This window comes from Otolemur garnettii, unplaced genomic scaffold (assembly GCF_000181295.1).
Source record: "Otolemur garnettii isolate 467f Iridium unplaced genomic scaffold, OtoGar3 scaffold00063, whole genome shotgun sequence".
In the NCBI taxonomy this organism is placed as follows: Eukaryota; Metazoa; Chordata; class Mammalia; order Primates; family Galagidae; genus Otolemur; species Otolemur garnettii.
The window spans coordinates 2,679,575-2,692,280 of NW_003852458.1; the positions used below are offsets into that span (position 1 = coordinate 2,679,575).

Consider the following 12,706-nt stretch of genomic DNA (forward strand, 5'->3'; position numbering starts at 1 on the left):
TTCCAGAAGGTATAAAAAGAGCTGGAAAGAATCCAAAGAAACACAGTAAAATTATCAAGGTGACTGACAGGCTTCAGTATAAAGAAGATTTGATGTATGAGGATCATGGTTTGGAAGAAAAATGTAGGTGAGGTCATAGAATCAGGCAGAAAAGTGGAAAGAAGCCGTACAAAATTCTTCTCAGAATCCTAGAATATTATAACTAGGGAACACATTCTAACCGAAAGAGGTCTATTTAAAACCAAAATGGAATAAAGAGATACTTCACACATAGGGAAGCCAATGATTGTCAAGCCCAAGTTGTGGTCAAGTCTAAAAAGGTCTGGAGGCTCAGAATGGCCAGGGGAGCTAAGGAAAGATGACCAGACTAGGGGAGTGAGTGAATGGGGATGGCTGGGCCAAGGAGAGGTGACATCTGGGTCTCAGCATACCCTTCCTATCTCTCCCTCAAACCTCACATCCCTTCCGACTCTGGTCATAGCCATCCAGTCTCCCTGTGGATACTTCTGCAGGAGGAGGGGCACACACCAGCCCACAGGGCATCTTGTTCCCTTGGGAAGTTTTCTCCTGCATGAGCCCAAACCCACCTTCCTGTAATCCCCACTCATTAGTTCTGGCTCTATTCTTGGAAGCATCTGGGATAATACCCCTCCTGCGGTCCTGCCTGCAACTCTGAATTGGGACAAGCCTCACTACGCCCTCCCATCTCCCCCAGTGCTCGCAGGTTACAAGTCACACTGCAAATCAGGTCACACTGATTTGCTGTAACCTTTGTTGGATCCCAGTGTTGCTGTCCATGTGAAGTCAGAACACTTTAAACAATACTGACGGAGAAAGGAAAAATCATCATAGGTCTAAAATCTATTGTTCTAAATGTTACTTCAAAATAGTAATACCTTGATATAACACATTTTAGAAATAATCTGGGATTAAGTAACTTTGGAGGGAAGCCCTGAGAGGATTTATAAACGGGGAGATGGTTACCCCCCCCCCATGTTAGAATCATTTTCTATTTTCCTTCTGCACTTACTCTGCATGGAAAAGTATGAGTTCCCGAAGAAATATCTGGAGACTTTATCAATGAGTTCTAACTCTCTGCACTACCCCCACTTCCCTATTAGCCTCTCATCCCTTTTTCAAAACTCAGGGGAATGTTTTCAAACCACTATCTGTCCAAGCCAGGCAGCCACCCTTGAGCCTGTGTAGGCTGATGTTTTCTAGAAAGGGCCTTACAGACGGGGCTGAGTACAAGATCCCATCAACACCATCCTCTTAGCTCACCTTGGTTGTCAGAGACCCTGCAGTGAGCGTGCAGCCCTTTCATTAAAGCAGGCCCCTGGGCTCCCAGCCACAGCCTGGATGTGACAGAGGTTGGCCTCTCATCTTGGGCCCTCAGATGTCAAAAGTTAGAAGCTGGCAAGAGCCTGTCACTGGTGAGAAACTGGTAGAAAAGAGCAGTAATTACTCTGCTCCCCTTAACCCTATCCTCCTTTTCTTACTTCTCCTTTCCCCTCTCCCTCTTCCTCCCTTTATCCCACAGCGTTAAGAGAATTGCTACAGGCTGAATGTTCATGTCTTGCCCAAATGCACGTGTTGCAGTCCTAATCCCCAGGGCGATGGCACTAGGAAGTGAGGTCTTAGGTGGTAATTGGGCTTAGATTCTTATTAGGGTGGATACCCCATCATGGGGTTAGTGTTCTTATAAGGAGAGGAAGAGACACCAGAGATGTGTTGCTGCTCACATTATCGGAAAAGCCAGCGCGCATCATATTCAAGTCAGATTTCCTTCTCTGGCTGTGAGACGGCTCCAGCTTCTTCCGACTTTATTTCCACATAGTCATCTTCATCTCCTTCAGCCTCTTTGAAATTGGAAAAATAGTTCTGTGTGGCTATTTGGGCATTTAAGGACAAGTGTCTATTTACTACCAGAACTTTCTGTGAGTCTTTGAGCATGAGATCAGAGAGTTGGTCAGTGCCCTGTGGATGTGAGTCAGCAGGACCCGGCAGCAAGTTCTGGTGACTCTCACACCTTGAACTTCGCTGCAGAGACAGCAGCTGCTGCTTTTCCGGGTCACTACGGTAGTTGATGGAGTCCATTGACTTGTTTATCAAGACTGAGGAAGATGACTGGGACCTGTTATAGGGCTGATATTTAGCACTGGTTCCTTTCCGACCCCCGAAGTTGTACAGATGGCCCTGACACAAGTTCTCCTTGTTGGGCTGACTATCACATGGCAACCCTGCACGGAGCCCGGCAGAGGGTTGGAGGTTTGCAGGGAAGGCACAGGGCACGCTGCAGACAGCTGTCTGGGAGTACTTTTTGTCCCAATCTCTAAAGTGGGATATCTTGACCTCAAGGCTTGCTCTGGCTGGGGAAAAATCTGCCAACTCTCCGTTACTATAGGTTGAATGCAGGAGCCAATCCTCGCTAGACTGTTGGACCTGGGAAGGTGATGAGGACCTGAGGAGGGAGGAATCTCCAGGGCTGGCCCAGTCATCCTTCCGAACTTTAAGGGGAGTCTCTCTGAATACAACTGGGACTATTCAGCAGTCCTGACACCAATGGCGGGCCCTCCTGGCCTCTTCTCTTCTAAGATAGTTGCCAGATCTCTGTGCGCAAACTTAGGATGCTGGCTGGCCAGTGGCTGTTCCAGCTCTGGACTTTTCACTTTTAAAAGCTGATTGACAGACTGCTATCAGCCAAGTCATAAGGACTGTCCACAGAAGGCGTCTCACTGGGCACAGAGAGCTGGTTAAGACTCACAAAGGAGCCTTCTCTAGAAACCAGGCCTTCTTTGAAGGGGTAGTTGACCCGCCTCGCTCCGACGGCCCTGCTTTTCCCTGGTGTGGGGGAAACCTGGCTTTTGGGCAGTGACAGCGCAGACTCGGAGTGAGCCACGTGCGGGCGCAGCTCTGGGGAGCTCTCAGCGTGCAGCCCAGCTTGCACATCATCTTTGCCTACAGGAAATGCGGTGAGGAGACGGTCTCTAGCCTTGTCTTCATTTCTCTTGATATAATTTTCCAGGTCATTCCAGATTTCATCTATTTCCTCAGACAGTTTATCAGATACAGGCTTATCAGCGGCAGACAAGTCACAGCTGGAGGAGGTGTGTAGCAGGCTCAGATAATCCTCATCAGAGGCGCCCTGCCAGGAAGGCACTGAACTGGAGGCTGTCCTGGGAAACCAAGGGCCTCAGACTGTCAGAGCACACAAAGTCGACTCTTTATGCTGCCGCACTGGAAATCCAGCGGTGGTGGCTCTGGAAGCTCTATAGGGCGAAGTCCCCCCTTGGCACTCATGCATTCTTTCTCCTCTTTTCTCTCCCCTTCTCCCTCTCCCCATCTCTCCCTCCCACCCCCTGCATGTGGCTCACAGCAGAAGGGCAACACAGCAGCAGGAGGGCCTTCACCAGACACAAATCTGCCCACTCCTTGATCTTAGACTTCTAATCTCTAGAACTGTGAGAAATAAATTTCGGCTGCTTAAACACCTAGTCTATAGCATTTTAGTGATAGACTTGTTAGCATGGCCTGAGCTTACAAGAACTTAAGAGAAGAAAAATCTTTAAAGCCCATCAGGTTCCTTTCACTTTTCCAGAAAATAGGTGAATTATTCAGCAAATGGTCACATAAGAGGATGCATAGAATGTGAGGTGAGGTCTGGTAAGGGCTCATAGCTATTTTAAATTTTCAACAAAACCTACATTTAGCACTTACTAAGCACATAGACCAATATTTCACTTAATTATGTCAATTCCATGAGATAAACCCTTTTATCAATATTATCACCATTGTATATATGAAGAAACGGAGGCTTAAAGAAATTAGATATTTTTTCCAAAGGCACATAGCAATGGGCAGAGCCCAGACCCAGCCAAGTCTGTGTGACTCCACTACAACAACCACAGACCTGTACATACCGGTCTCTGTGGGCAAGGCCCAAGCCGCTCTACACATACAGGCAGAGCAGTAAGAGATGATCAACCTAATTGTGGCCAAGGCAACATGGACATAGGACAGTTTCGTTATTGGATTCCCAAGCAAAGGGATAGCAGTTCCATTACAGACAGTGTCAGAACTTGGCAGAGGTGGTGGGACTTGAATTGGACCCCACTGAGACTGTGTTGGAGAAGAGCATATAGATTTGGACTGACTCTGCTGAGTCCTGATGAAATCATCCTAGATTGGACAGAAGAAATGTTTCTGGTAAGCAACTTTAGAAAGTACGAGACATTTATCTCCAAAGCCTAATGATAAAGCCAGCTAGTTCTTTGGGATAGGTGAGGTGCCAACGAGAACCCAGCACTCCCCCCCCCCCCCCCCCGACACACACAGTATATAAAGAGCCCTCTTTGGGGCTGGCACAGCTATCACTTCCTTGCACATCTCCACATGAGTTCTTTCCACTCAACTATAATTCCCTGCTACTTGAGGGGCTCCCCAATCAGGGTTCACCCAGCTAAAGGGCCAGAAAACATTCCCTCTAGCTTCCCCTCAGCCTAATACCACACTTGACACACAGTGGTGCCCAGTAAACATCGGCTGTCCTGGCGAAGGAAGAATCAGAAGTGACTTATGAGCTATGCGGAACTGCGAGAGTCGTCTATTTTTCCTCAGGTAATGATTTGTTTCAATCAGAGGAGTCTCCACATTGCAACTGTTAAGTGCTTTGAGACAGTGCCCAGTGCTGACAGAGGATGGCCTTTCCTAACCCTGGAGCTGAGCCTGGGCGGGTGTTTGTCCAGTGTTGGCTGAAACGTCCAGGGTCCCCTCAGCATTAGCAGAGCAGAGGTCTGAGAGATCCCGAGAGGATATGATTTACTGAGTCCTTTTCCTTCCCCAAACACTCCAGGCAGCACCTCACGAAGCTCTGTCTCTCTCCCTTATGGAGTTCCCCATGGCAGGGCCCTCACCCGCTGCTCTTTTCTGAGTCTCAGGGTCCTTTGTAGAAGGGCATGGAGTACATCTTGGCCAAGTTGCACAGAGGAGCCTGGAGCAAGAAAAGTGAACAGACAATGGACAACTCTGGAAATTACAAGCTTTATGGCACATTCAGGGATGCTTTTTAGTGTGCCAGTGGATTCCAGTCTCGACACTGGAGGAGGCTGCCCCTCTGCTTAGGGAATGGCCCAGGGCTCTGCCTCTTGCCCTGCCTCAACTCTTTCCTCATCTGAATTCTCTTCTACAACCTCTCATCACATTTTCTGTAGAGAAAGAGAAGGTTTAAGCTCTTCCTGCATCCCCGGAGTCCCTCAGAAAATGAGTGTTCTAATCAATAAATGTGAACTTGGTGAGACAGTCGTAATCAAGCTGAAGGTCAAGAGTAAAGAAATCTTTGAGTGCACTAATAAGAGAAATACAGCACAGAGATCTTGAGAAATCATCTGCCCCACCTTTCAACAGACAGCAGCAAAGCAACTCCATGCTGATGGGTCTTCATCTTTTAAGAGGTAAAAGAGGTGCTGTTTACCTGTGATCTCATCCACATACCTGTGGGCATGTTCAGTTCTTTCCAGCTCACACTCCAGTTCAGAGATAGAACATTTTATAACATTCTATTGCATGGCAATTTATTATAAATATAGTATTTATATACATTCAGGTTTTAAAATGTTCTGTTTTCCTCCTACCATAAATAATTCCTTCTTACTGTACACAGAACCTAGGCCAAAATTGGTTCATTTCCATACAGTTTTCCTCTGGGGGGTATTTTTTGTAGGTTGGTTGGTTTGGTTTGGTTTCTGGTTTGCTCCTTCACTGAGAGTGACACTTTTCAAAGTTTCAGCTATATGTAGGTGTCTGCTTCCAGCCCTCCCCTTCTTAGGGATTCAGACACTTGTCATTTGTCCCTTAGACACAGGTTCTTAAGATCCAGACCTCGGGGCTCCAAAGGAATCCCTGTCTTCAGCATTTGGGTAACTTCTGGTGTCTGCATTGCCATCATTTTGTCCCTCCCTCCCTCCTCCCTTCCTCATCTTCTCTCTCTTTTGCTATTTCTTTTTGCTTCTGAGAACTTTGTTCACGTTCTTTCCCCTCTGCTATCCATGTTTGAAGAAAAGAAATATATATTTTAAAGCTCTTCATCCAAATTTTTAAGTTTTCCATATTGAGGGAGTAGGGTTAGGGTTTCTGCAAGTTGTCTATCTAGTGTACAATACCTTTGCATTGTTTGTCATAGTGAAATTTAGCCTCATGGTACTTACAAAGTATGTACCTAATTTACAAGAATGGTTTGGTCAGGTAGAAAATGTTGCATCCAGTTTGTACAACTCTATGGGGAACGTACAGTTTCCCAGTGTGTTATAAGAATTTTTCTAAATAGTCTAAATGCATCGAACACATCATTTTTTTCTTAGCCCTCTGTGGTATCAAAGGCCTGACAAGGGAATTGGCAGCAGGAGGAACTCAGGAGACATCAATTATAATCCTGGGAGGATTTTGTGTCAGATGCAATCACGGATTACTTTTCTTTTGTAACAAGCATCAGAAAGAGAATATGCGGTTTTCTTCGTCTGAGTAAAGGTCAGAATGATATTATTCTTGTTCTGAACCAAAGGTAAGATTTTATCTATTAACAAATGAAGCAAATAAATGGAATTGTCACTGTTAGTTTTCTTACCCCAAAGCCCTGTGTTTCACTTAATTTTCTTCTGCTGGGATGAGCCCACTGTTTCAGACACCATCTCTTGGATGGGGAAAGCTTTCTTTACAAGAAAGAACTGGACTATGTCTCAGAGATCTATGTAACTCAAGACTCAGCATAGAGCCTGGAGGCCTACGTGTGGTGCAGTATGTGTGGAATGAGTGCATGGACTCATTCCCTTAGTATTTTTGTTTATGGGGGGTGGGGCAGTGTATGGAGAACTAAAAAATAATGGTATTCACACTCCATTGAATCTGATCTGAGTTTAATCACTCATACTTCAAACATGAGTTTTGGAGGCCTGACTTTGGGACAGTAACTAAAATGATTTCTCTAGAAAAGTTAAAAGTGGATAAACCACCTAAAGGGTTCATTTGGGCTCCATGGAGGTCACTCATTTGCTGGTGTTGAGCTATTCCTAAATAGCTGTCTGAAGACAAGGCAAGGGTGGCAGGACACAGGGCCTTTCCCAGGCCTGAGGACAGGTCTCAAAATCCTCTTGAGAGGGCCAGGCTGGGGGCAGATGCTGGTGAAACACCTTGTAGGTATAAGGCAGGTCCCTGAGACTCCCTTCTCTGACTCTCCATCTCACTCTTGAGAGTCACCCTGCCTGCCAGAAGGAGAATTCATTTAAAATACTGATGTCCTCAGTGACCACAAGAGGAGCAACTATCTGGGAAGTATTAGCAGGCATGTCTTTGGCAAGAGACAGTAACTCTCAGACAGATCTGGAGCCTAACTGGGCAGGCCACGGCCACCACTGAGGACACCCAATTCCACAAGCTGATGGTCAGAGTCTGGCTTTGGTGGCAGGTTGGAATCTCACAAATAGTGCACTGACCCCTTCTTAACTTTCTTTGAGGGCCCCCTTCATTCATTCATGTCATCCAACATCAAGGCTTAGTGAGTCATCGTATTAACTCAAAGAGTTGTTTTTCCTTCCCAACTCTGTGCTGTACTTAGCACATTTATATACCCTCAATGCCCAGCCCTTAAAGTAGAATGCCAAAAACAAACATGTTCACATGCTGAAATCGGGCAGGAAACATGATTCTGTGACTATGGTCCTCTCCTGCTCTAAGGAAAAAACAAGATATTCCTATTTTAGTTCTGAAGTTTCTTGGAAAGATATTAAAGAAAGTAGGAATATGGGTAATTTTTTTTTCTTTTGTCCATTTTACTGCATTTTCTGCATTACTTTTACCATTAGAAAAATAAACCTTAAAAATATAGAGAAGATGGCTCGGCGCCTGTGGCTCAAGCGGCTAAGGCGCCAGCCACATACACCTAAGGTGGCGGGTTCAAATCCCCAGCCCGGGCCCACCAAACAACAGTGATGGCTGCAACCAAAAAATGGCCAGGCGTTGTGGCGGGTGCCTGTAGTCCCAGCTACTTGGGAGGCTGAGGCAGGAGACTCACTTGAGCCCAGGAGTTGGAGGTTGCTGTGAGCGTGATACCATGGCACTCTACCCAGGGGGATAGCTTGAGGCTCCGTCTCAAAAAAAAAAAATAGAGAGAGAAGAGCCTTTACTTTTTTTTCCTTCACCACAATTCTATACTTTTTTTTTTTTTTTTGAGACCGAGCCTCAAGCTATCCCCTTTGGTAGAGTGCCATGGCATCACGCTCACAGCAACCTCCAACTCCTGGGCTCAAGTGAGTCTCCTGCCTCAGCCTCCCAAGTAGCTGGGACTACAGGCGGCCGCCACAACGCCTGGCCATTTTTTGGTTGCAGCCATCATTGTTGTTTGGTGGGCCCGGGCTTGGGATTCGAACCCGCCACCTTAGGTGTATGTTCTATAATTTTTATGGCAGGCTTTTCAAAAAATTTCTTCTCCAATTTTTGTCTGTCCTTTTTTCTTTCATACTGTAGAATTATCTTTTTATTTTGTTTCAAAACCCACAATAATTTTGGGGGGGGGTTGTAATTAATATTTAACAGCATTATAATTCTAATGAATAACTTAAATATCCTCTTGAGATAAATATAATCATATTTTATGGATATTTTAGAACCCCAGTATTAAGGCTACAAATACATACCAGCCTACATCTATCACCAATGACTCATACTGTTTCTTTCTAATGAATTGACCATTACATTTCCAAAGTTCTGAAATGGCCAACAGACCATAGAAAGATAATTCTTTAGGCTCAGAGTGACTAAAATCTATTTTCCCCAGCCATCTAAAACTATCTTCTTTAGCAACTGCTATCATATAATAACCTATATAATTATTCAAAATTATAAATCTACCCAATTTGCCTATTCATTCTTTTTCTAATTCTCCAAAGACAGAAAAGTAGACCTGGAGAAAAATACAAAACCAAGGAGGAAAAAAAAAAGCTTATAATAAGCCTGTTATTCTTCGATGAAGGTATGTTACTGATAAGGAGGTTCAAAAATAAAGCCAGGATTGCAATTAAGGAACTCCAGACATATGAAGCATAAAGGAGAGACTATCTTCAGCCAAATAAACACACTCCCTGGGCAATGGAAAGAGCAGTGTGGTCTGTAAACGCAAAGGCCAATATGGTGGCCACAGGCTCTGTGCAGGGCTGGAGCCCTTGAAATGTGCCCCTCCAAACTGAGATGTGCTGTCAGCATAAAATACACACTGGAGTCAAAGACTTGGTACAAAAAAAGAATGTAAACCATCACATTCATAATATAATATTAATTACATGTTGAAATACTAATATTCTGGACTAAGTGTTAATTTTCCCTATTTCTTTTTCTTGGTCTTGACCAATAGAAAGTTGAAAATTACATCTATGACTTATACTTCTGACTCACATATTTTTACTGCAGAGCACTCGTTTAGATCTTCTGACGCCTGGAGATTAATCCAGGGTCTCCTAATTACTTGCTGTTTTATGTAAAGCCAGGCTCCGAATTTCTGGAAGGAGCAAGTCCAGCACAGTACTGACCGCATAGCAGGGTCACAGTAAGTACTATTTTGTTTTCCTCAATCTCATCTGCAGCAAAAGAGATGAGGTTTATAGATAAAAATTCTAACTCCTCTTGTTTTCAGTTAGAGCTTATTAAATTCTGATTAGGGAGAGCCATGTCTTTAACCAGCCTGGCTCTCTCATCCCTGTCCTCACCTTCTAAAATGTCTGCACAGTCCCCTTCTGACTGGAACAAAGTGACAAGGAAGCAGCACTCAGACAATTTTTATCAGTTGTTTTTCTATTCTCTTCTTTTCAGAAGGGAGGGAGGGGAAAAAGAAAAAAGGGAGAGAGAGAGATGTCAGTGAGTCTTGATGCAGAGATTTATTTTAAAAAGTAATCTGTCATAAATAAATGGGGAGATAAACAAAATGTGTTAAGTACATACCATAGAATATTGTTCAGTCTTAAAAACATGATGAGTCACACAAGATAAGATGAATCTTGAGGATGTTAAATGAAATAAGCCAGTCACTAAAGGACATATGCTACATGGTTCCTCTTCCATGAGGTATGTGGCCTAGAGAGATTCATAGAGGCAGAAGGTAGAATAGCCATTGCCAGGGGTTGTCGGCTGAGGAGGGGAAGAGACCCAGGAATAATGAGTTTCAGCTGGAAGGATAGGAGGAGTTCTGGAAATGAATGGATGATTCATGTCAATATACTTAAAGCCACTGAACTGTATGCTTAAAAGTGGTTAGAAAGGTAAATTTTATGTTAGGTATATTTCACTAATTTTTTTTAATGAATTTTTTTTTAAAGTAAGTTCCATGGTAGATGGCAGATGTTAACGTGAATACGGATCCATCCGATTTCTTTCACTTTCAGAAGCTGCTTTGACAAAGTCTCATAATGATCTTTAGGGCCCTAAGAGACTCAATCACCAAACACTGTCACACAATCACTAAAATGTGCTTATTATGATATTAATATTTCAATACCTATAATTGGAATTATCCAAATAATGCTTTTCGGACTAACCTTTTATTAACAAATTTTAATTAGCCAGAACTTCCATTGTCCAAAGCACTCCAGTTACCAAGGTTTGAGAATAACATACACTAAAAGTTCTTTCCCTCCGCCCTTCCTAGGTAGTGTCACAGCTGGTGAGGGCAGCAAAGGTGGCCCAACATTACACAGCTGTCTTCCCAGGAAAAGCAAAGGAAGGTAAGTAACTCCGTCCCAACTACTTGCTGCCAGGACTAGAGAAGCCATGGAAAGACTCAGGTTTGAATTGAGGTTTAGTAGATTTGTTCATTAAAGCTTCATAACCTCTGTGACTTCCTCCCCTTGTCCTGCGGCTATAGTCCGCCTATGAATGCTGACAGATGTCTCTGCCTCTGCCCATTCCTGCCTCCTTGGGGATATTAGGGTTTCCTGGGCAGCTCTTTCTGGGTTAATACTGTCAAGCTCAGACCCTGTCCTCTGCAGGGCTGCTTTTTTTTTTTTCCCAATAAGACATTCCAAGCACCTAAACTCTGTTGGCCAACCTTTCTTCCCCAATAATCCCTTGTTCACCTAAAGAGGAAGCTCTTATTACACATTTACCACCTATAACTCCTCTCTGAGACATACTTTGGGCCTTCAGGCTTTAAAAATAGGGGTTCTGGAATTTTCTCCTCTCAAAAAAGAGGCAATGGATGCAATATAATTAAACCGTACTATTTAATTTTAGGCTTAAGGTATTTGGCACGTATTCAGAAACTGCCAGGCCCACACTGGCTCTCTAGGGAATGATAAAGTATTAATATAGCTCTTATTCTCAAGATGTTTTCTTATTTATTACAGAAGACAAAATCCATCAGCAAGAGAAAAAATGGCACACATGATAAATGATCAAGAGTACTACAAATGATAAGAGGGGGTTAAAGGGAAAGAGATATCAAGACCCAGGATTCAGTGAGCACATGATCTGTTTGATCTTTTCCAGTCACCATGCCCGGCTGTGACGTTACATGTGAAATCAGTGAAATCAACTGTGTTGCCACTGCGAGACTCGCTGTCCAGTTGGAGACGTATTTCTTGAGGTGGTAAGCAGGTCTTCCAGGGTGGGTGGAATGTAAGGCAGCAGAGGGCAGAGGAGAGCAGATAGAATAAGCAGGATAAGCAAAGGCGTGGAGAGAATAAATGTATGGTCTTTCAAGAATTCAGAGTGACTTGGATAATTCCAAATTGCCTGAGCAGTAACTCATCGTGGTTCTCACATCTGAAGGTGAAAATTAAACAATGCCTACCAGATAAGCTACAAGAATTTCAGTGGGGGACTAAGTCAAGTCTCCTTGTTCTTGCCTATATAAATATATTACCTTCAGGTACTGCTTTACAGTTCACAGAGCTAAGCACCTTTAACATAATAGTTGATTCTCTTTACAACCTGGGGTTACAGTGCAGGTATTACTAACCCTATTTCCTAGGTAGGTCAATTAGATTTTTAAAAGCTAGAGTTAGAAAGGACAGACACCTGGATCCAAGGAATGGAATTGAGAATCCAGAAACAAACCCACACAGATATGCCGAACAGATTTCTGACCAAGGTGCAAAGCAGTTCGGTAGAGAAAGGATGGCCTTTTCCACAAAGATGTTCAGGGTCATGGGGCATTCACAGGCGAAAAATTAAAACAAAAAGAGCCTTGATCTAATCCTTACTTCTTACATAAAGCTTAATTCAAAAAGGATGAACCTAACCATAAAATGTAAGATGAGAAATTTTCAGAAAAGAAATATAGAGAAAATGTTCAGGAGTTTGAACCAGGCAGAAGGAGTTTTTAGCTTTAGACCACCTACTAAGGAAATTGGTAACTCTGACCTCATCAAAATTAAAAATGTTTGCTCTACAAAAAAAGCCCATCTGAAGTGCATAGTTTCATTTTGGAGAGATGAAATGCTCCAAAATTGATTTTGATCCTGGTTGTAGCACTTTGTGCTCATATTAATAACCATGAGATTGTTGAGTACTGTCAGTGGGGAAATTGCATGGTATGTGAATTACATCCCAAGAAAGCTGTTGTTGAAAAGAAAAAGTCCACGTGAAGAAAATGGAAAGACGTGACACATACTGGGAGGAAATATTTGCAAAGCACATGTTCCACAAAGGTGTGTTAACAAAATATATA

The 12,706-nt window shown here is 43.6% G+C and overlaps 1 protein-coding gene and 1 pseudogene across 1 annotated transcript in view; both read right to left on the reverse strand.

Annotated features, from left to right (window-relative positions):
- Positions 1 to 12,706, reverse strand: part of ADAMTS12 (ADAM metallopeptidase with thrombospondin type 1 motif 12) — a 315,003-nt gene that overhangs the window by 139,793 nt on the left and 162,504 nt on the right. The window lies entirely within an intron of this gene.
- On the reverse strand, positions 8,712 to 8,828 carry LOC111726398 (annotated as a pseudogene).